At 38.2% G+C, this 24,450-nt stretch overlaps 1 protein-coding gene and 2 pseudogenes across 1 annotated transcript in view; 1 reads left to right on the top strand and 2 right to left on the bottom strand.

The window, feature by feature from the left end:
• The window catches only part of DLG2 (discs large MAGUK scaffold protein 2), a 2,308,738-nt gene that overhangs the window by 2,168,938 nt on the left and 115,350 nt on the right, over positions 1–24,450 (bottom strand). The window lies entirely within an intron of this gene.
• On the bottom strand, positions 6,864–7,343 carry LOC145524514 (10 kDa heat shock protein, mitochondrial pseudogene; annotated as a pseudogene).
• On the top strand, positions 10,243–12,431 carry LOC145524511 (nucleolin pseudogene; annotated as a pseudogene).

A 24,450-nucleotide genomic window follows, 5' to 3' on the forward strand; every position in this document is an offset into this window, starting at 1 on the left:
AGACAATTCAATCAGTGTTCATGGTGACACTTCTGCAGTGCCTAAAGAGCAAAGTATATCACATTCATCCACCTCTTCATTCCTACATCCATCCATTTATTCAAAATACATACACATATATAAACAGAGACAGAGATACAGACAGACAGAGAGACACAGACTAAATTATATACAAGGAACCATATTCATTGCTAGATATACAATGGTGAACTCTGCCTTCCTGGAGCTTGTAGTTTAGTTACCAAAAACAAATTGATGGTACAACATCTTGTGTTTACACACATTTTTTAATCTTCTACTCATTTTCCTTTATTACTTCATTCAATATATACTTAACTGAGTGTGTACATTCTTCTCACCTCAATAAATGGGACCTCACTTCCACCAACTGGGCAAAACAAGAGCCACGAAATTTTAATAACTCTTCTCTTTCTCTCTTTCATTCCATCAGTAAATCTTACCAGCTCTTCCTTCTAAATACAGTTCAACTATGATTGTTTCTCATTACCTCTGCCCCACTACCTTGGTAAAAGAAGCCACCCTCTCTTACCTGAGTAATTTCAATAGCTACTTTATTGGTCTCCCTGCTCCTACCCATACTCCACCCTTATCCCACCCTTTGGGTCTTGGTCATGAAAACAAAAGCAAGCAATCAAACACCAAGCCTTCTAAAGCAGTTTTTATTTCAGGAAACTTATAGCAAAAGAAACTAGCATGTGTGTTAGCATGAGTTCCTCTTTGCCCACCGAATTTTGAGGTAATGAACTAGGATCTAACAAGACTGGACATCAAACTCTAGCCACTGGGTTGGAGAACTTTTAAGGTACCTAAGTAGGAAGGCACCAATCTCTACCCTGGTATGATCACAGAGGGATACAAATATAGTAATCATGTCATGGCAGAAACTTGGCCTTCAACCCTCTTCCATCAACACCAGCATTCTTCAGTTAGAAGACAGCAGCCTCTCCTATAGCGGTGAGGGTATGAGGTTTGTAGTTATTATTATATGATGTGGCAGGCCAGTGACCTATTTTTCAACTAAAGCCACTAAAGCATTCAACAAGGATTGATTGCCTTAAGTATTTGGTTTCCATGGAGCTCTAAAAGAAGTCAACTTCTCTCTTACCGGCTGAAAGGAATCAGTATTGTACATGATAATCCTACCAGTTATCCTTCTATATAACCCACTCTTAACACAACAGTGAAAGTGACCCATTTAAATCAAAAGGCAGATTACATCCCTCCTCTGTTTCAAGTCCTCCAGTGGTTTCCCTTATTACTTTGCATAAAATTCAAAGCCCTACAAGCTCCGCCTATCTTCTCACTACCTCTCTAACTTCATTCTTGCCATTCTGTCTGTCTGTCACTCACTCCTGCTCCAGCCACAGGGCCCCTCGCAAGTTCTGCTTTTGCTATTCCTTCTGCTACAGCATTTTCTCCCCAGATATCTACAAGGAAGGTAGAGTGCCTCAGATGAGGAATCACAAAGGCATGGAAAACAAATTAAACTACCTGTTTTTCGATAGAAACCCCCAATCCAACTTAATACACACACAGAAAAAATCCTGACTCAGTGATATCCCTGAGGCATTGGGAAGAAGCAAAAGCAAAACCATTGCAGACACAAATTCTTATAAGGTAAGCCACGTGGGATCCCCACAGGAGGAAAAAAAAAAAAGTTCCACTGAAGATGTTATTGCCAGGAAATGAGTATTTTCATGTTTCTACACGGTTAGGGCTTTCTGAGCAAATTTTACTGGATGCTGAGTTAGATACCAAGTCTTAGAAGTTAAATGATGACTGAGTAGTGAGAGAACTCCTGAGAGATTTACCTTCCTGGGAGTATGTGTTCAGCTTTCATAGCGGGATGAGACATAGAGATATTCCAGGCATTGTAAGCCCAGGGACAGTAAGTAGCCTTATCTTCTCCCTGGAGACATGTATTTACATTCCAAAGGGTAAGAACCCAGAAACCTTGCCTTTCTCTTTCCTTTCTTCTTGTATACATTAGAGAGATTAGGTTTCTAACCCTCTCTCTCACCTAGGGGGTGTGACAGCTATAAATATTTAAACCATCCTACACAAAGGGCTAGAATCATAACTAAAGCGTTTCTCTCCTGCAGTACAGACTTTAGTACATGTAGAGTGACTCTGGTTCTCATCACCTCACCCTGCTGTTGCTCAGCTGCTAAGTGTCTGACTCTTTGTGACCCCATGAACTGCAGCACGCCAGGCTCCCCTGTCCTTAACTATCTCCCAGAGTTTGCTCAGATTTAGTTCCATTGAGTCGGTGATGCTATCTAACCGTTTCACCCTAGAAGGAGGAAAGAACTGGGGCAAAGAAACTAATGCAGTTAGTAATAAAAGAAATAACAGCATTGAACTTAAGAAACTTTTTAAAAAAAGAAATAATAACTTTGGTCTCTGCTCCAGAAACCTCATGTTTACATCCAGGATAGTATTTATAAACATAGATTTTAAAATCTATCATTTAACATCTAAATTCACAAACACATGGGAAAATAATCCACCATGGAAAACAGCAGAAACATCAAACAGGAGGGTGAGACCCCAAAACTTGAGAAAAGAGAACAATTTGAAATTTATTTTTAAAACAGAAGAATTTAAATTGATTAAAAAAGATAAAAGAACTTATAAAACCATAAAGAAGAAACAGGATGGCATGAAGAAAAAAACAGGAAAATTTGGAAAAGAAAGAGAAATTCTAAATATGAAAAATATGAGTCATTAAAATTAACTCAATAAACTCAATGCTTTGGGTCAGGTCAGAAAACTTATTAGACAGCACTCACAGAAACATTAGTGAAGAAGGGAAAAAAACAAGATTTTTTTTCTTACTCATAATGTAAGATTCTTACTCATAATGCAATATAGAGAGATAAAGAGATAAAAAGAAACAAAGAAAGGTTAAGAGATATGAAGATTAGAATGATCAAGGCCAACATATGTCTAAGAGAAGTACCAGAAAACATATAGCAACAATGTAGGAGAGGCAATACTCAATGAGTTAAAGAAAGAAATTTTTCAATAACTGATTTTTAAAATGTGATTTTTTAATGCTGATTAAGCACACACAAGTAAAAATGAATAAAGAGATAAACCATAAATAACAAAGTTTTTAAAAATTAACTTTTGATTTAAAAAAAATTACCTACCATGAACTATAATATGGCTTCTTAAGAGCAAGACAGACATGAGATGATTTAGTATCTATAAAATGAGGGAAAATACTAATCAATACTGAAATTTGTACTCATTTACATAATGATATGAGGGTGCAGAAAGAAAATTAGCTTCAAACAAGCAAAGGTAGTGTTTTCCATTAGTGTATACTTGCTAAAACAACTATTAAAGAAAATACTTACTGAAGAAATAAACTGAAGAAAAAAAAAAAGAGGCCAGCATGAAGAAATAAGTTAATAAACATGTGAGTAAATTTGAAAAAGCACTGACTGTAAAAGCATATTAATAAAATAATGACTTTTTAAGGGCTTCAAAACTAAGGTGAAAATAATATAAAAAGCAGTTTACGAAAGGAGAAATAAAAAAGATGAAGTGTTGTATAATTTAGGAAAAGGGTAGAGATTTTGGTTGAATTCAGAGTTTACTGAGTCAAAAACGCATGTTAAAATTTAAGGATGACTTTTTTAAACCATTTTTTAATTGAAGTATAGTTATTTTACAATGTGTTAGTTTCAGGTGAATAGTAAAGTGATTCAGTTACATATATTATCTTTCACATATATACATTCTTTTTTTTCATTTTCAATCATTTCTTTATTCCACTATGAAAGCCCACCCTATCCTTTCTATCACCCTAAAGTATCCACCTGTGACAGCCCATCTCTCCTCAGCCATGGCAGTCCTGAAGAGGCAGGCGGCTGGCCACAGGTGGGTGGGTTCTCAGAGGATGAGTCTTGGATCCTGGCTCCTATATCTATAGCTCTATGAAAGTATGTGGATGTATACGTGCATGTGTGTGTGTATATACACACACACACATACAGACATACATAGAGAGAGAGATTTTTCCAGATTCTTTTCCATTATAGGTTTATAGGATACCAAATATAGTTCCCTGTATTATACAGTAGGTCTTTGTTGTTTTGTATCTCTTAATCTCAAACTCCTAATTTATCTTTCCTCTCTTCCCTCCCCACTATTCCCTTTGGTAACCGTAAGGTTGTTGTCTGTGAGTCTATTTCTGTTTTGTAAATATTTTCATTTGTATGTCTTTTTTTTTAGATTTCATGCATAAGGGATGTCATACAATATTTCTGCTTCTCTGTTTGACTTACTTTACTCAGTATGATACTCTAGGTTCATCCATGCTGCTGTAAATGGCATTATTTCATTCTTTTCTGCAGCTTAGTAACATTCCATTTCATACTGTTCATGGGGTTCTCACAGCAAGAATACTGGAGCGGTTTGCCATTCCCTCCTCCAGTGGACCACTTTTTGTCAGAACTCTTCACTATGACTCATCCACCTGAAGTGGCCCTGCACGGTATGGCTCATAGTTTCACTGAGCCAAGCAAGCCCCTTTGCCAAGACAAAGCTGTGATCCATGGAGGGAATTACAGCCAAAGAATGTTCAAACTACCATGCAGTTGAGCTCGTTTCACTTACTAGTAAGGTAATACTCAACATCCTGCAAGCTAGGCTCAGCAGTATGTGAACCAAGAACTTCCAAATGTACAGGCTAGGTTTAGAAAAGAAAGAGGAATGAGAGATCAAATTGCCAACATTTGCTGGATCATAGAGAAAGCAACAGAATTCCAGAAAAACATGTACTTCTGCTTCACTGACTATGCTATAAAGCCTTTGTGTGGATCACAGAATAACTGTGGAAACTTATTTAAAAGATGGGAATACCAGACTACCTTACCTGTCTCCAGAAAAACTTGTATGCAGGTCAAGAATCCACAGTTAAAACCAGACATGGAACAACAGACTGGTTCAAAATTATAACAAGGCTGTATTTTGTTACCCTGCTTATTTAACTCATATGCAGAGTATATCATGCGAAATGCCAGGCTGGATGACCCAAAAGCAGGAATCAAGATTGCCAGGAGAAATATAAACAACCTCAGATGTGCAGGTGATACCACTTTAATGGCAGAAAGCAAAGAGGAAACTAAAGAGTCTCGTGATGAAGGTAAAAGAGGAAAGTGAAAAAGCTTGCTTAAAACTCAACATTTTAAAAAACTAAGATCATGACATCCGGTCCCATCACTTCATGGCAAATAGACATGGAAAAGGTGAAAACAGTGACAGATTTTATTTTGGGGGCTCCAAAATCACTGTGGATGGTGACTGAAGTGACAAAATTAAAAGATGCTTGCTCCTTGGAAGAAAAGCTATGAGAAACCTAAACAGTGTTCTAAAAAGCAGAGACATCACTTTGCCAACAATGGTCCATATAGTCAAAGCTATAGTTTTTCCAGTAGTCATGTATGGATGTGAATGTTGGACCATAAGGAAGGCTGAGTGCTAAAGAACTGATGCATTTGAACTGTAGTGCTGAAGAAGACTCTTAAGAGTCCCTTGGACAGCAAGGAGATCAAACCAGCTAATCCTAAAGGAAATCAACCCCAAATATTAATCGGAAGGACTGATGCTGAAACTAAAGCTCCAATACTTTGGCCACCTGATGCGAAGAACCAACTCATTGGAAAAGACCCTGATGCTAGGAAAGATTGAGGGTAGGAGGAGAAGAGGACAACAGAGGATGAGATGGTTGGATGGCGTCACTGACTCAATGGACATGAGTTTGAGCAAACTCCAGGAGACAGTGAAGGACAGAGAAGCCTGGAGTGCTGAAGTTCATGGGCTGCAAAAAGTTGGACATGACTGAACAACAAATACTCTAGTAATATACTTTTTTAGTTATAGCACATAATCTAGGGCTTCCCTGGTGTTTCAGATGGTAAAGAATCTGTCTGCAATGCAGTAGACCCAAATTTGATTCTGGGTCAGAAAGATCCCCTGAAGAAAGCAATGGCTACCCACTCCAGTATTCTTGCCTGGAAAACCCCATGGACAGAGGAGCCTGGTGGGCTACAGTCCATGGAGTCAAAAGAATCAGACACAACTAAGCAACTAACACTTTCACTTCTTTCTTTTTTCCTCATATAATCTGTGAATACAGGGTGCTTTGCCAATAAAATTACTGTAACTTCTCCAATCAACAAATTAAAGAAAAAAACATATAGAGTTATCTCAAAAAGATAATAATACCATGTAACAAGATTTCTGACTGTGTTTCAAAGTTCCAAGGTTATAACTATAAGCTTATATATATAAGCTTATTTAACATTTACAATTGCCTCTGATGTATTTTCATTCTTGTTTTACAAATGAAGCTGTGGCCCAGAGAAGCCCAATAGCACTCAGCTTATAAGCAGCAGGTCCAGGATTTGAATCCAGACTGTCTGATTCTAAAGACCATCTCTTAGCCACAGTACATACCCCCTTTCAAGCCCCAATTATATGGGGAGAGAAGGGAAGATATTTTAGCAAATGAGGAAATATTCTAATACATAAGAAAGTGAATCTACTAAGAAATATGCTACTTCATGATAAAAACTTGTGAAAAGTGAAAAATATGAAAGTGCTAGTAGCTCAGTCACGTCCAACTCTTTGCAACCCCATGGACTGTAGCCCACCAGGCTCCTCTGTCCATGCAATTCTCCAGGCAAGATTACTGGAGTGGGTTCTCTTCTGCAGGAGATCTTCCCAAAACCCAGGGATTGAACTAGAGCCTCCTGTATTACAGCTGGATTTTTTTTTTTTGGAAATGTTTATACCAGTACAGTGAAACTAAATGTTAGACACTGATGTCATTAGCTTGGATATCGTTAGTTTATTATAAAAGAGAAATGTGGAAATTATTTACATGATGAAAGATTTCAGAACTTCAGTGGAATGGGCAGCTTCACATGATGCCATTTCAATAGTGACTTATTTCAGTCAACATATTTCCCAAGAATGTCACCATCTCTAAATAAATAATCCTTGTCATCTAGAACTACTTTGGTGCCTCCATATTCTGGGAGAAGAACTTTATCTCCAACTTTCACCCTAACTGGTTGAATCTCTCCACCCTTTCCTTTAGAGCCTGATCCAACAGCTACCACCGTTGCTTGCAATACTTTTCCTTGTGATTTTTCTGGAAGCATAATGCCTCCTTTGGTTACAGTTTCGGCTGCACTTCTTTCAACTAATACTTGGTCAAAGAGGGGAAGAAACTTTCTAAATGCCTGTCCTGCCATGAATCCGGCTGCCGCAGATCGTACTCCACTCTCACGCCGCAGCCAAAAGGAGAGCTACAGCTGGATTCTTTACCGTCTGAGCCACCAGGGAAGCCTGATAAAAGGTTAAGGTATCTTATTTAAGGAAGTGAACAAGAAAGAATGCCCGCTATATGATATAGCTGTCTATATGATAAAATATAAAATCAAAACAATACTTTCATACATAGACAAAAATATATTCTGCATGGATTTAAGACCTGTGTTTGAAAGGCAAAACTCTAAAAAGTTTAAGGGAGGATACAATAGAATATGTTTTTGACTTGAAGGCAGAAAAGGATTTCTTAAACATTTAAGACACAAAAGGTATAAGACAAAAAAGAAACAGTCAGAAAATTCAAATAAGGTAAAATTCAGAAATTACTATGGAACAAGACAACAGGTGTTAGAGAATAAACAGTAACAGTAGTTTTTCTGGCCTTCCCAGGTGGCGCCAGTGGTAAAGAACTCGCCTGCCGATGCAGGAGACATCCCTGGGTTTGGAAGATCCCCTGGAGGACAGCATGGCAATCCACTCAGTATTCTTGCCTAGAGAATTCCATGGACAGAGAAGCTTGGCAGGCCACAGTCCGTGGGGTGCAAGCAGTCGGACATGACTTAGCACTCATGTAGTAGTTTTTCTACAGATGTTGGAGAATAAATAGCATTTACTAACCTGTGTTTCCAATCTCTTTTTCTTGCTAGTGCTTTTCAGTAACAAATGTTAAATTACTACATGATCTTTTTTGGGGGGGGTTGTTATTTTGTTTTTTGTGATTTCAATCTTTCAATCTCTTTTTTTCTTTTCGATAAGGAGGCTAAAGAAATAGGTCACTGTCTAACTGTATCCATTTAGCATCCCTGCTTCTTGGATAACCAGGATTTAGAGTCTCTACCGAAAATATATCATTCTCACAAGTGACCTCTGTGCCATGAGAAAAGCTCCAAATTATGTTGTTTATGTCATGTGACACTATCAGGATGCCAAAAGAGAGTGATATGTAGCTATCTCAAACTATCTCTACAAGCCTTAGTAGGATTATACCATAAGAATAATAGAACACATTCTTTAAAATCTATCTCCAGCACTTTCATTCTTTCAAAAATATTCCTAAACAAACATTTCTCTAAAGAAGACAAACAGATGACCAACCAATACATGAAAAGATGCTCAATACTGCTCATTATTAGAGGAATACAAATAAAAACTACAGTGAATGCAAATCAAAAAAAAAAAAAAATTCCATATTCACTTACTACACCTAAGATATCTATCATGCATTAAGACAAGTAGAAATATTTAAAGAAATAAACAAATAGTTCTCTGACCTAGAGAAGATGCATGGGGAGGGCCAGGTGGGACAAAAGGTATTTTCAATAAAATATAATTGCCCTAGTAGAATTAAGTGAATAATGCTGCTATAACAAAGAAAAAAATCTATTTATGTCTGAGCGTGGAAGCACTACTGGTGAAGAGTTTCAAAAAGAGCATTTGTACTGGGTCTTAAATGATGATAAAGAGATTTCTGTATAGAGGTAAGTAAACAGCAATGCAGGTTACAGGAACAGCACAATCAAAGTCAGGGAGGCATGAAAGAGTGAGGGACATTCCAAGGAAAGGCATTAAGATTATTATAGTTGACATATACATTAAGCTGGTGAGAAGAGAGTGCTCAACCCACTTCTGATTGATGAATGAGCCATTATATATGCATTCAACACTCTTTATAGTCATTCATTCAGTCAACAAGTTCCAAATTCTACAGATAGAGCAGGAATAAAATCCCTGACATTTGGTGGCAGGGAGAAAACAAAGATGCAAAATACAGACTGTCAAATGTGACAAACACTGCATAGAAAAAGCATTGAAACATGTATATTATCATATGTGAAATAGATCACCAGTCCAGGTTCGATGCATGAGACAGGGTGCTCAGGGCTGGTGCACTGGGATGAACCTGAGGGATGGGATGGGGAGGGAGATGGGAGGGAGGTTCAGGATGGGGAATACATGTACACCCATGGCTGATTCATGTCAATGTGTGGCAAAAACCACTACAATATTGTAAAGTAATTAGCCTCCAATTAAAATAAAGAAAGAAAGAAAGAAAAATAAAACAGCAAAAGGGAATAAAAATTCCAAGAAGTAAACAATGCAATTTTAAGTAGGATGATCAGGGAAGGGCTCATACCAGTCATATTTAAACAAAGACCTGAAAGAGATGAGGAAGCAAACCATACTGCTATCGGAAGGAACAAAATTTCTAAGCAGTAGAAATAAGTCCAAAAACCCAGGATATATGAAGAACAAGAAGTCCCATGTGGTTGAAGAAGAAAGATTAAGGAATGAGAAGTACCTAGAGTTAGGATAGTAGGAACTCAGTTAAGGGAATGTAACAGGGGTTGGGTAAAGATCTATAAAGATCTTGGCTGTTAAGATAAGCAGTGGAGAGATCTGCCTTTCATTTATCCCAGAGATGCAAGAATTCTTCAGTATATGCAAATCAATCAGTGTGATACACCACGTTAACAAACTGAAAGATAAAAACCATATGATAATCTCAACAGATGCAGAAAAAGCCTTTGACAAAGTTCAGCACCCATTTATGATTTAAAAAAAAAAAAAAAACTCTTCAAAAAATGGCCATAGAAGGAACCTACCTCAATATAGTAAAGGTGAAAACTGAAAGCATTTCCTCTAAGACCAGGAACAAGAGAAGGGTGCCCACTCTCACCACTGTTATTCAACATAGTTTTGGAAGTCCTAGCTAAGGCAATCAGAGAAGAAAAAGAAATACAAGGAATCCAGATAGGAAAAGAAGAAATAAAACTCTCACTGTTTGCAGATGACACGATACCGTACACAGAAAACTCTAGCTTTCGCCTTAGTCTCGAGCGCTACCTGGCAGCCAAGTGTACGCGCTCAGGGATTAGCGGCCGCCATCGACGGTGCTTAGGTTCCTCTGGGCTCGTCTGTGCCACTCGCTCGCCACACACTCCGCCGTCATAAGCCGCCATCATGGTAAAGCTCGCCAAGGCCGATAAAAATCAAGGTGACTCCAAGAAAATGGCTCCTCCCCCAAAGGAGGTAGAAGAAGATAGTGAAGACGAGGAAATGTCAGAAGATGAAGACAATGAGAGAGTGGAGAAGAGGTTGTTATCCCTCAGAAAAAAGGCAAGAAGGCTACCACAGCTCCAGCAAAGTTGATGGTTTCCCCAACAAAAAAGGTTGCAGTTGCCACACCGACAAAGAAAGCAGTTGTCACCCCTGGCAAAAAGGCAGCAGCTACGCCAGCCAAGAAGACAGTTACAGCTGCCAAAGCAGTGGTAACACCTGGCAAAAAGGGAGCCACCCCAGGTAAAGCACTGGTAGCAACCTCTGGTAAGAAGAGAGCAGCCGCCCCAAGCAAGGGAGCAAAGAACGGCAAGAACGCCAAGAAGGAAGACAGTGATGAAGAAGATGAAGATGACAGTGAAGAGGAAGACGACAATGATGAGGATGAGCCAGCAGTAAGGAAGGCAGCTGCTGCTTTTGGTGCTGCTCCTGCCACAGATGATGAGGATGATGAGGATGAAGATGACGAAGACGATGAGGAGGAGGAGGACGAAGATCACTCTGAAGTAGAACCTATGGAAATTGTACCAGCCAAAGGAAAGAAACCTCCAGTAAAAGCTGTCCCTGTGAAGGCCAAGAGCGCTGCTGAAGATGAAGGTGAAGAGGATGATGATGATGAAGAGGAGGAGTAGGATGATGATGATGAAGAGGAGGAGGAGGAAGAAGAGGAGGAAGAGGAAGAAGAGCCTGTCAAAGAAGCACCTGGAAAACGAAAGAAGGAAATGGCCAAACAAAAGGCAGCTCCTGAAGCCAAGAAACAAAAAGTGGAAGGCACAGAACCAACTACATCTTTCAATCTCTTTGTTGGAAACCTGAACTTCAATAAATTTGCTCCTGAATTGAAAACGGGTATCAGTGACCTTTTTGCTAAAAATGATCTTGCTGTTGTCGATGTCAGAATTGGTGTGTCTAGGAAGTTTGGCTATGTGGATTTTGAATCTGCCGAAGACCTGGAAAAAGCCTTGGAACTCACTGGTTTAAAAGTCTTTGGCGATGAAATTAAACTAGAAAAACCAAAGGGAAAAGACAGTAAGAAAGATCGAGATGCAAGAACACTTTTGGCTAAAAATCTGCCTTACAAAGTTATTCAGGATGAATTAAAAGAAGTGTTTGAAGATGCTGTGGAGATCAGATTAGTCAGCAAGGATGGAAAGAGTAAAGGGATTGCTTATATTGAATTTAAGACAGAAGCTGATGCAGAAAAAACCTTGGAAGAAAGGCAGGGAACAGAGACAGATGGGCAATCCATTTCTCTGTACTACACCGGAGAGAAAGGTCAAAATCAAGACCATAGAGGTGGAAAGAATAGCACTTGGAGTGGTGAATCAAAAACCCTGGTTTTAAGCAACCTCTTCTATAGTGCAACGGAAGAAACTCTTCAGGAAGTATTTGAGAAGGCAACTCATATCAAGGTGCCCCAGAAACAAAATGGCAAATCTAAAGGGTATGCATTTATAGAATTTGCTTCATTTGAAGATGCTAAAGAAGCTTTACATTCATGTAATAAAAGGGAAATTGAGGGCAGAGCCAGCAGACTGCAGTTGCAAGGACCCGGGGGATCACCTAATGCAAGAAGCCAGCCATCCAAAACTCTATTTGTCAAAGGTCTCTCTGAGGATACCACAGAAGAGATGTTAAAGGAATCATTTGATGGATCTATTCGAGCAAGGATAGTCACTGACCAGGAGACTGGATCCTCCAAAGGGTTTTGTTTTGTAGACTTCAACAGCGAGGAAGATGCCAAAGCTGCCAAGGAGGCCATGGAAGATGGTGAAATCGATGGAAACAAAGTCACTTTGGACTGGACCAAACCTAAGGGTGAAGGTGGCTTTGGTGGCCGAGGAGGAGGCGGAGGTGGCTTTGGAGGTCGAGGTGGTGGCAGAGGTGGCCGAGGTGGATTTGGTGGCAGAGGCTGGGGAGGCTTTGGAGGATGAGGAGACTTCCGAGGAGGCAGAGGAGGAGGAGACCACAACGCACAAGGAAAGAAGATGAAGTCTGAATAGTTTCTTCTATCCCTGTCTCTCCCTCTTCCATTTGAAAGAAAGGACTCTGGAGTTTTTACTCTGTTACCTGATCAATGACAGAGCCTTCTGAGGACATTCCAAGACAGTATACAGCCCTGTGGTCTACTTGGAAATCCGTAGAGATAACATTTCAAGGGAGATAACCCTGTTGGTGTTGACTGGATATTCGTATAAACTTTTTAAAGAGATGAGTGATAGAGCTAACCCTTATCTGTAAGTTTTGAATTTATATTGTTTCTTCCCATGTACAAAACTATTTTTTTTCCTACAGAGGATTTTTTTTTTTTTTTTTTGCATTGGGGGGTGTAAAGGAAAGCAGAATGTTTTATCATGATTTTTGCTTCAGCAATTTTGGGACAAATTAAAAGTCCTAGAACTCTGAAAAAAAGAAAAAGAAAATTCTAAAGATAGTATCAGAAAATTGCTAGAGCTAATCAGTAAATTTAACAAAGTCACAGGATACAAAATCAATACACAGAAATCACTTGCATTCCCATACACTAACAATGAAAAATCAGAGAAATCAAGGACTCAATCTTATTCACCACTGCAACAAAAAGAATATATAAGAATAAACTTAACAAAGGAGACAAAAGAACTATATACAGAAAATTATGACACTAATGAAAGAAATCAAAGATGACTTAAACAGATGGAGAGATATTCCATGTTCCTGGGTTGGAAGAATCAATATTGTGAAAATGACCATAGCACCAAATGCAATCTACAGATTCAATGCAATCCCTATCAAATTACCAAAGGCATTTTGCACAGAACTAGAACAAAAAAATTTTACAATTCGTATGGAAACACAAAAGACACCAAATAGCCAGAGCAATCGTGAGAAGGAAGAATGGAGCTGGAGGAATCAACCTTCCAGACTTCAGACTATACTACAAAGCTATAGTCATCAAGATAGTCTGGAACTGGCACAAAAACAGAAATATAGACCAACAGAAAAAGAAAGCCAGAGATAAACCCATGCACCTATGGGTACCTTATTTTTGACAAAGGAGACAAGAATATACAATGCGGCAAAGATAGCCTCTTCAATGAGTGGTGCTGGGAAAACTGGACAGCTTCGTGTAAAATAATGAAGTCAGAACACTTCCTAACACCATACACAAAGATAAGCTCAAAATGGATTAAAAACCTAAATGTAAGACCACAAACTATAAAACTCTTAGAGGAAAACATAGGCAGAACACTCGATGACATAAATCAAAGTAAGATCCTATATGACCCACCTCCTAGAGTAATGGAAATAAAAACAAAAATGAACAGTTCAGTTCAGTTCAGTCGCTCAATCATGTCTGACTCTTTGCGACCCCATGAGTTGCAGCACGCCAGGCCTCCCTGTCCAAAATAAACAAATGGGACCTAATTAAACTTAAAAGCTTTTGCACAAGAGAAAAAAAACAAAACTATAAACAAGGTGAAAAGACAATTCTCAGAATGGGAGAAAATGATAGCAAATGAAACTGACAATGGATTAATTTCCAAAATATACAAGCAGCTCATACAACTCAATACCAGAAAAACAAACAACCCAATGAAAAGTGGAGAAAAGACCTAAACAGACATTTCTCCAAAGAAGACATACAGTTCAGTTCAGTCGCTCAGTCGTGTCCAACTCTTTGCAACCCCATGAACTGTAGCATGCCAGGCCCCCCTGTCCATCATCAACTCCCGGAGCCTATTCAAACTCATGTCTATTGAGTCGGTGATGCCATCCAACCATCTCATCCTCTGTCGTCCCCTTCTCCTCCTGCCCTCAATCTTTCCCAGCATCAGGGTCTTTTCCAATGAGTCATCTCTTCACATCAGGTGGCCAAAGTATTGGGGTTCCAGCTTCAACATCAGTCCTTCCAATGAACACCCAGGACTGATCACCTTTAGGATGGACTGGTTGGATCTCCTTGCAGTCCAAGGGACTCTCAAGAGTCTTCTCCAACACCACAGTTCAAAAGCATCAATTCTTCTGCGCTCAGCTTTCTTTATAGTCCAACTCTCATATCCATACGTGACTACTGGAAAAGCCATAGCCTTGACTAGATGGACCTTTGTTGACAAAGTAATGTCTCTGCTTTTTAATATGCTGTCATACAGATGGCTAGCAAACACATGAAAAGATGCTCAACATCGCTCACTATTAGAGAAATGCAAATCAAAACTACAATGAGGTATCACCTCACACCAGTCAGAATGGCTATCATCAAAAAGTCTACAAACAATAAATTCTGGAGAAGGTGTGGAGAAAAGGCAACTCGCTTGCACTGTTGGTGGGAATGTAAACTGATACAGCCACTATGGGAGACAGTATGGAGATGTCTTTAAAAACTAGGAATAAAACCACCATATGACCCAGCAATCCCACTCCTAGGCATATACCCTGAGGAAACCAAAGTTGAAAAAGACACACATACCCCAATGTTCACTGCAGCATTATTTACAATAGCTAGAACATGGAAGCAACCTAGATTCATCCATCGACAGATGAATGGATAAAGAGGCTGTGGCACATATATACAATGCAATATTAATCAGCTATAAAAAGGAACACATTTGAGTCAGTTCTAACGAGGTGGATGAACCTAGAGCCTATTATACAGAGTGAAGTAAGTCAGAAAGAGAAAAACAAGTATCATATACTAACACATATATATGAAATCTAGAAAAATGGTACTTATGAAATAATTTGCAGGGCAGCAATGGAGACACAGACATAAAGAAGAGACTTATGGACATGGCAGGGGGGCAGGAGGAAGGAGAGGGTATGGAGAGAGTAATATGGAAACATATATTACCAAATGTAAAATAGATAGCCAATGGGACTTTGCTGTATGATTCACAGAACTCAAACTGGGGTTCCATAACAACCTAGAGGGCTAGGATGGGGAGGGAGGTAGAAGGGAGGTTCAAGAGAGAGGGGATATATGTATACCTATGGCTGACTGATGTTGATGTTTGGCAGAAACCAACACAATTCTGTAAAGCATTTACCCTTCAATTTAAAAATATATTAATTTTTTTAAAAAAGATAAGCAGTGGAGATATTTGCCTTTCATTTTATTGTGATCATTCTGTTTGCTCTTTGATAACTAACAGACATAAAGGAGGAAACCAGGAGACCAGTCAATAAAATATGACAATAATACAAATGAGAGATAATGATGGCTGGATTAGGGAGGAACTAGTAGAAGTGCTGAGATATCATCACATTTTTGAAGATGTTTCTGAACCACTGCCTAACAGATTGGATCGAGGTTGTACGAAAAAGTGAGGGAGAAAGGAAAGATTTAGCAAATATAGTATGGAACACAGTAAACTCTCAATTATATTATTTAATTGAATCTAACATTCAACATAATTTGACTGCAACCTACTGTCCAGTCTTAATTCCAATAATTATTCTCTACTAAAGCAAACTTAAAGAGATGGGAATATCAGACCACCTGACCTGCCTCCTGAGAAGTCTGTATGCAAGTCAAGAAGCAACAGCTAGAACTGGACATGGAACAACAGACTGGTTCCAAATTGGGAAAGGAATACGTCAAGGCTGTATTTTGTCACCCTGCTTATTTAACTTATATGCAGAGTACATCATGCGAAATGCCAGGCTGGATGAAGCACAAGCTGGAATCAAGACTGCAGGGAGAAGTATCAATAACCTCACATATGCAGATGACACCACACTTATGCAGAAAGCGAAGAAGAACTAAAGAGCCTTTTGATGAAAGTCAAAGAGGAGAGTGAAAAAGTTGGCTTAAAACTCAACATTCAGAAAACTAAGATCATGGCATCTGGTCTCATCCCTTCATGGCAAATAGATGGGGGAACAATGGAAACAGCGGCTGACTTTATTTTGGGGGGCTCCAAAATCACTGCAGATGGTGACTGCAGCCATGAAATTAAAAGATGCTTGCTCCTTAGAAGAAAAGTTATGACCAACCTAGACAACATATTAAAAAGCAGAGACATTACTTTGTCAACAAAGATCCATCTAGTCAAAGCTACGGTTTTTCCAGTAGTCATGTATGGATGTGAGAGTTGGACTATAAAGAAAGCTAAGGGCAGAAGAATTGATGCTTTTGAACTGTGGTGTTGGAGGAGACTCTTGAAAGTCCCTTGGACAGCAAGGAGTTCCAACCAGTCCATCCTAAAGGAAATCAGTCCTGAATATTCACTGGAAGGACTGATGTTGAAGCTGAAACTCCAGTACTTTGGCCACCTAATGCAAAGAGTTGACTCATTTGAAAAGACCCTGATGCTGGGAAAGGCTGAGGGCAGCAGGAGAAGGGGACGACAGAGGATGAGATGGTTGGATGGCATCATCGACTCCAGGGACATGAGTTTGAGTAGGCTCCGGGAGTTGGTGATGGACAGGGAGGCCTGGCGTGCTGCAGTCCATGGGGTGGCAAGGAGTCAGACACGACTGAGCAACTGAACTGAACTGAAAGCAAACTGGGCTTCTCTGGTGGCTTAGATGGTGAAGAATCAGCCTGCAACGCAGGAGACCTAGGTTTGTTCCCTAGATCAGTAAGATCCCCTGGAGAAGGGAATGGCTATCCACTCCAGTATTCTTGCCTGGAGAATTCCATGGACAGAGGAGGCTGGTGGGCTACCATCCATGGGATCGCAAAGAGCTGGACACAACTGAGATACTAACACTTTCACCTTTCAAAGCCAAATTACTCTCCAATTCCCTTTATCCTTAACTCCAAATTAAGGTTTTAATTTCTTTACCTTTAGGACTTTGGTTTATTAGCCCTTTTTGCTCCAGTTTGCCTCCTTTGATATTTCTGTCAATTCTCACTTCATTCTAACCTACTGGATTTTCCCCAATCCTCAAGCTTCATTTTATACATGAAAGATTTCAAATTACAACAAAGAATGAACTCTTCCCTTTTTCCACTCCAAGCCCACAGATGACACTAATCTTTATAGCACTACTGTGTAACACCATATAGAATATTCATTCAGACAATAAACATTTTTGTGCTCATGATATGTTACCATTCTTAATTTCTTAATAACCCATTGCTTTATCCCCAATGTGTACTTTGTCAGACTATTCTAGGCTCAAGTTCCAATTCCTGAATAGAAATTTTTGAAAAGACATACAGGTGGCCAATAGGTACATGGAAAGGGATTCAACATCACTTATCATCTAGAAGATGTAAATCAAAGCCACAGTGAAATATCCCCTCATATCAGATAAAATAGCTATTAACAAAATGACAAGATAAAAAATGCTAATGAGTATATAGAGGAAAGAGAACCCCTGTGCATCGCTGCTGGGAATGCAAATTGGTACAACCAGTGTGAAAGACATTATAAAGGTTCATCAAAAACTTATAAACAGAACTACCATATGATACAGCAATTCTATTGGGTATTTATCTGAAAAAAATTAAATCACTATCTCATAGAGATCTGTACCCCATGATCACAGCAGCATTATTCACAATAGTCAAGGAATGGAAAGAACTGAAGTGTCCACAGATGAATGAATGGATAAAGAAAATATGGTGTATATGACAATGGAATATTATTCAGTCATAAAAAAGAAGGAAATTTTGCCATATGTGACAACATAGGTGAATGAGGAGGGCATTATGCCAAGTGAAACATGTAAGAGAAAAGGGCAAATACTGTATGATCACTAATATGTGAAATCTAAAAAAGCTGAACTCATATTAACCATTCCCAGTGGCTGGTGGGAGTCGGGGGCTGAGGAAAATGAGGAAATATTGGTCAAAGGGTACCAACTTCCTGTTACAAGAGGAATAATTGAGGATCAAATGTACAACAACACAGTGACTATAGTTAATAATACCAAATTATGTGCTTAAAAGTTGATAAGAAAATAAATCTTAAATATTTTCACTATAACAAGAACAAAAAAAATATAATTATGTGAGTGAGGGATGTGGTAACTAACCATATTAAAGCAATCATTTCACAATGTAAAATGGAAAACACACCTCAAACATATTTACAACATGAATGCTTTACTCAAATTATTTATAGTAAAGAAAAAGTGAAAACAACTTAATGTTCATCAAAAACAGGATGGACAGGTAAATTTTAGAATGCTTTTAGTAATGTAATACTAAGAAGCAGAGAAAAAAACAATGAACAAGCTAGAAGTATTCATAAGGATAAATCTCATAGATATAATATTAAATGAAAAATACAAGTTGCAAAAGAATAAATGCAATATAGTAACATTTAAATATAGCTTGAAATGTACAAAATAAAATGTATCTTATTTAGAGATGTTCATGTGGTGTGAGGGCATAACACACTTAAGTATTTTTAAACCAATAAACAAAATATTCCCAAATGTTAACTGTTTTGTCACCAGAACATTCAACAATATAAATTCTTAATAAGACCCAGAGGAGTAAGTGGTCTTACCAAATGCACACACAATTTGATGAGAAAATAAGTGGACTGCAAATGACAGTGATAACTACATCAAAAACTAGTCTGAAGTCTTGAAACTTTTTTTCAACTGCACATAGGAATAAAAACTAAATGTCATATTTAAGTACTGTTTATACTACACACATGTTTAAAAAAATGCCACATGCACATTTAAGAAAAACTTCTTAGAAATATTCAACACAGGATGGTATAGTAAAAAGAGACTTCTTCAGTTTACTCAGATCTAGGGCTTCCCTTGGAGAAGGCAATGGCAACCCACTCCAGTGTTCTTGCCTGGAGAATCCCAGGGATGGGGGAGCCTGGTGGGCTGCCGTCTATGGGGTGACACAGAGTCGGACACGACTGAGGCGACTTAGCAGCAGCAGCAGCAGCAGGGCTTCCCTGGTGGTACAGTGGTTAAGAGTCCACCTTGCAATGCAGAGAATACCAGTTCAACCCCTGGTCCGAGAAGATCCTTCATGCCACAGGTCAACTAAGTCCATGTGACAGAACTCCTGAGCCAGCCCTCCAAAGCCCATGAGCCACTACTACTGAAGCCCATATGCTGTAGAGGCCATGCTCCACAATAAGACAAGACACTGCAATGAGAAACCCACAAACCAACTAGAGAGTCACCCCCACTCTCTGTAACTAGAGAAAGCCCACACGCAGCAATGAAGATCCAGCACAGTCAAAAATAAATAAAAATTTGGAAATAAAAACAACTTTTTTTGAAGATTCTTCATTAAAAAAGTGTACTCAGGTCTCTGTTGAAATCTTGGCTCTGCCTCATTGGGTGTGTGATGATAGCAAGTCATTTAACCTAACTCAACCTCATTTTCTTCATTTATAAAATCCTATACGGAGAAGGCAATGGCACCCCACTCCAGGACTCTTGCCTGGAAAATCCCATGGATGGAGGAGCCTGGTAGGCTGCAGTCCATGGGGTCGTGAAGAGTCAGACACAAGTGAGCGACTTCACTTTCACTTTTCACTTTCATGCAATGGAGAAGGAAATGGCAACCCACTCCAGTGTTCTTGCCTGGAGAATCCCTGGGATGGGGGAGCCTGGTGGGCTGCCGTCTATGGGGTCGCACAGAGTCAGACACAACTGAAGCGACTTAGCAGCAGCAGCAGCAGAGGTACCCTCTAGGTACTCCCTGCTTCTCTGCTGTGGGAATTTGGTCCTAAAAGCATGGCTGTGCTGTCATGGGGTCCTTCTGGATCATGCTGGTCCCATCAACTCAAGACTGGTTGCTCCTCCTCAAAACCATGATGAAAAAGTTCTGAGATCCATGGATGAGAAGAAACATGATTGTGTGATCTGAAATAAACCACTTTATTTCAGGTTTTGAATAAAATCTTTCAAGGGAGAAAAGGAAAACATATGTCAATTCACTTAACCAGTATCTAATTTTTCTCCTGATCAAATTATATAATTTTAGTATTTGATGAAGTTTACCTTTCATTGCCATTTTGCTCTATTAGGAAGCTAAGTCATGAAAAATGTGTTTCAAAACTGTAAATAAATGGAAGCTGCTTTGACTAAAAAAAAAAAAAATCCTATAAACTTCATCCCATCATTTGTAAAATTCTTTCTCAATCAAATTCTGAAAAGGTTCATGTTTGTGTTTCATGTCTGGCACACAGAAGGTACTCAGCAAATAGAGCCTGTATCAGTAGAGTGATGTCCCATAGATACAGTCAAAATTAAGATGAAAAGTGCTACTCATTAAGCTGTTTAACTACATGGATCATTTGTAACTGAAAATGAACTATTCAAATGGATGAAGATGACTGGACACACTAAGGTGTACTTAGCATACTGTACTACAGTTCTAATCATCACAGGCATGACTAAAGTAGCCCCCACTCATCTGTATTCTCATTTGCCTTTAATACTGATACTCTGTTTACATTTTTTAAATTCATATTACTTTTCGTTATTTCAAGTTCCTTTTAAAGTACAGAAAATAAATATATAAAAATTAAATTAAATTTCTGATTGCTTTTTCCATGTCATATGAAAGCAGTTACGCCTTTTCACCAAATTTGTAGGGTATGCTTTGGACAGTATGGCTACATGGCATACTAAAACTCACTGAGTCGCCCTGAGAAGGTGCCTACCTCACATGAATAAAGTCATCCTCTTTTGGCAGCTGGGTGAAATACATAAGTGGCTCAAAAAACTGCTGATAGAGGGAAACAGGCCACACTGTTAAGGTATAGAAAGTAAAAAAAGACAAGGTTCCAAATATGTGCCCCAAAGTGAAAGCTTCGATGTCAGGCATTCCAAACTAATGATGCTGATTTTTATGGAGAGGCTCCTCAATGAGACAATTCTAAGTATCATATCCCAAAGTCAAAACAACAAGGATTAACTTAACTGACCATGGTTAATGACTTTCTTTAGTCATATTGACAGGTCAACAATAAATACAGACATCAATAAATAATAGAAACAACTATTAAACAGGAGGTTTATGAACAGGCTACTGATGAGTTGGTAAAAGCACTTGAGAAAGATTATATGATGGCAGTATATAAGCTGCATCACATTAGGTTTTTGTTTTTTTAAGAGGTTTAGAATTGATTTTGAGAACAGTTTCAAGTATAAGTAGAAACTGAATAAAATTTACAACTGCACTCCACTCCAACCACATCACTTTGCTCATTTCCATCTTAGAGCATTTGAAGTTGCTATTTCCTCTGCTGGGAATTCTCTTCTCCAAGATCTTCTCAGGTCTCAAGAGTTTCTGTTTAAATGTCACCTCCCCAGAGAAGCCTTCTGTGACAGTATCTAAAACAACCCCATTATTCTTCATCTTGACCTATTTTCTTATCCTTTATAGTATTTATTGAGTTTTTGGTAACTTATCTATACTCCAAGTGAGGGGAGAAATAAACACTTAGAAAAAATACTTTTTCTCGAAATAGTAATTTTCTGAGCAAAACAGTTCTCTTTGTTTAGTTGTGGGTTGATGTGGCTACTGGGAAAGACTGAACCACAGTTTTTAGTTCATACACTTCACTGCTTTAAGTAAAAAAAAAAAAAGCATATACAAACAAGAAGATAAAATGAAAATAAGCAGAGCTTGAATTTAGAAAGAAATTTTTTAATCCTTAAAGTGAGACAGTGTCCTGGATTAGGTTGCTAACATACTTTCTCTATATTACATAAGCTTTAAAAATATCCCTGGAAAATGTCTTCAGTGTATTTTATCTTTAGAGAGTCCAAAGATTAATGAACCTCGTAAAAATGATAAATTAAGTATTTCAGAAGCACATTTGCAAAATAAACCATTAAAGAGTTTGGGCATAAGAAAAAGTTAAGCCTAAATGTGCAAGATAAATTTATTAAGTAAGCTCTTTAAAGAAATATAGAAGGACATACTTACGATCTCAAGTTGTAGAAAAAATTTTGAACAAAACACAGTAAGTACCAACCATAAAGTAAAAGAGATATTATAAAAATAGTGAAAAACATTTCATGGAATAGAATACCTTTATTATGTATAATAATGAGCTTAATTCATGGATTTAATAACCAACTCCCACAAATCAGTAACAAAAAGACAGCCCAGTGGAAAAGTGATCAAGACGCTGGAACCGGCACTTTACAAAAAATAATATACTAACAGCCGATAAACATGAATGAATTCTTAACTTTGTTAGTAATCAAACCCATGCAAATTAAACTACAAGAAGGCAATATTCATCCACTAGATTGACAAAAATTTTATTACGCTGATGCAAAAGTACTTGCAGTTTTACATTGTTGACCTTTGCCATTTGATATTGGAATACGTTCTTAAATAACTGTTGTTATGTTATACATCATCTTAATGTGCATTTCTCACTTTATGTCTTTTTTTTGCTAATATTACTTGCTATTTATTTTATATTACAGAAATGATTTTAGACAAAAAGCAAATCGGAGCAATTTTTTTATTCGAGTTCAAAATGGGTTGTAAAGCAAGAGAGACGACTTGCAATATCAACAATGACATTTAGCCCAGGAACTGCTAACACAAAATGCAGTGGTGGTTCAAGAAGTTTTGCAAAGGATATGAGAGCCCTGAAGATGAGAAGTGCAGTGGCCAGCATAGGAAGTTGACAACAACCAACTGAGAGCAATCGTCGAAGTGATCCTCTTTAAACTACACCAGAAGTTGCCAAAGAACTCAACGTCAACCATTCTATGCCCATTCAGCATTTGAAGCAAACTGGAAAGGTGAAAAAGCTCAATAAGTGAGTGCCCCATGAGCTGATCTAAAATTTAAAAAAATCATCATTCTGAAGTGTCATCTTCTCTTATTCTTTGCAACAACAACAACCATCTCTTGATTGGATTGTGACATGGAGCGAAAAGTGGATTTTATATGACAACTAGAGATGACCAGCTCAGTGGCTAGACCAAGAAGAAGCTCCAAAGCACTTCCCAAAGCCAAACTTGCACCAAAATATGGTCATGGTCACTGTTTGGTGATCTGCTACCTGTCTGATCCACTATAGTTTCCTGAATCCTGACAAAACTATTACATCTGAGAAGTATGCTCAATGCAATGCCTGCAGCCAGCACTGGTCAACAGAATGGGCCCAATCCTCCGTGAAAACGCCCAGCTGCACATCACACAACCAACACATCAAAAGTTGAATGAATTGGGCTATGAAGTTTTGCCTCATCCACTGTATTTACCTGACCTCTCTCCAACTGACAAGTATTTCTTCAAGTATCTCGACAACTTTTTGCAGGAAAAACACTTCCACAACCAGCAGGAGGCAGAATGCTTTGCAAGAGCTCATAGACTCCTGAAGCACAGATTTTTATGCTATAGGAATAAACAAACTTATTTCTCATTGGCAAAAATGTGTTGATTGTAATGGTTCTTATTTTGATTAATAAAGATATGTTTGAGCCTAGTTATAATGATAACTCATGGTCCAAACCACAATTATTTTTGTACCATCCTAATAATAATATAAGTTTGGATAAAGATGTAGAATAATGTGAAATCACTGCTAAACTGGTACAACCACTTTGGAAACAGCTTAGCAATACTAGTTAAGTAGAAAGATCACTTATTCTAAAATCCAACAATTCATCTCTTAGAAAACGTCCCTAGAAAAATCCATGTGAACCAGGATACTAATACAAAAAAACTTCACAGCTGTCTGCAGCTGAAGAATGGATACATTATGGCATAGTCATACAATGGAATACTACAACAATAAAAATGAACAAACTAACACTATTCCCTACAATATAGATGAACCTCATAGACATAATCCTGTATGAAAGAAAAACCCAAAAGAATACATAAAGTGTTATTCAACTTATATAATTTTAATAAACAAGCTAACTAAATATATATTTTATGGATGCATACATTAGTGATAAATGTTTAAAGAACAGCAAGAAAGTGATAAACGCAAAACTCAGAATAATGGATGCTTCTAAGAGTAAGAAAATAGGAAGGGGGAAAACACAAAATGAGGCTTTGGGGCAGTGGTAGTGTTCAATTTATTGTGTGCTCTATTTATGTGTAACTATTTGTATGATAGT

This window comes from Giraffa tippelskirchi, chromosome 10, assembly GCF_054371585.1.
Source record: "Giraffa tippelskirchi isolate mGirTip1 chromosome 10, T2T-mGirTip1v1.2.pri, whole genome shotgun sequence".
Lineage (NCBI taxonomy): Eukaryota > Metazoa > Chordata > Mammalia > Artiodactyla > Giraffidae > Giraffa > Giraffa tippelskirchi.